Source organism: Pagrus pagrus, assembly GCF_965226575.1.
Source record: "Pagrus pagrus genome assembly, chromosome: 15".
Lineage (NCBI taxonomy): Eukaryota > Metazoa > Chordata > Actinopteri > Spariformes > Sparidae > Pagrus > Pagrus pagrus.
Window position 1 is genome coordinate 7,148,917 of NC_140199.1, and position 578 is coordinate 7,149,494.

The window sequence follows — 578 nt, forward strand, 5'->3', positions numbered from 1 at the left end:
CTCTGAAGGCTTTTATCTGAATTTATGCACGTGAAAATGTACTTTCTGTGCATTAAGTCAGGCTTTACTTTGACGAGCTCTGTTCTCTACCTGACTTTTACCCTGAAATCTTAGAGCGGGCGTAATCCTTCCCCCGAGCCTCCTCTTCCTCGCTCTCTTCCCTCTCTCCATCTAGTGTCATCAGGAGGGTAATATGAGGCATATGGCTGCTGATGACAGTCCCTAATCCTCACGCTGATGACTGATAGTTACCCGTGCGCTCCTCATCCCCCCATCTCGTCACTTATATACCAAGAACAAGGGAAGCGAGACGGCGAGGCGTGTCGGCTGATACTCTTTGCTCAGCCTCCGCGTCCCTCCACTCTCTCTTGTCTCTCCCAGCTGAGAGTCATTATCTGAAATGACTGATGTGAGAACGGCTGATGGACAAGACCGATATTAGTGTTTGTGCCGCGGAGTGAAAGTTAGAAACGAGTTTTTCAGAGGAGAGAAATTGCTTCGGGGGTCTTGCAGAAAAAGCAGATACTGTACATGTTCAGAGGGAGTGGAGGATGTAGACACACGTGCTCAAGTTCTGG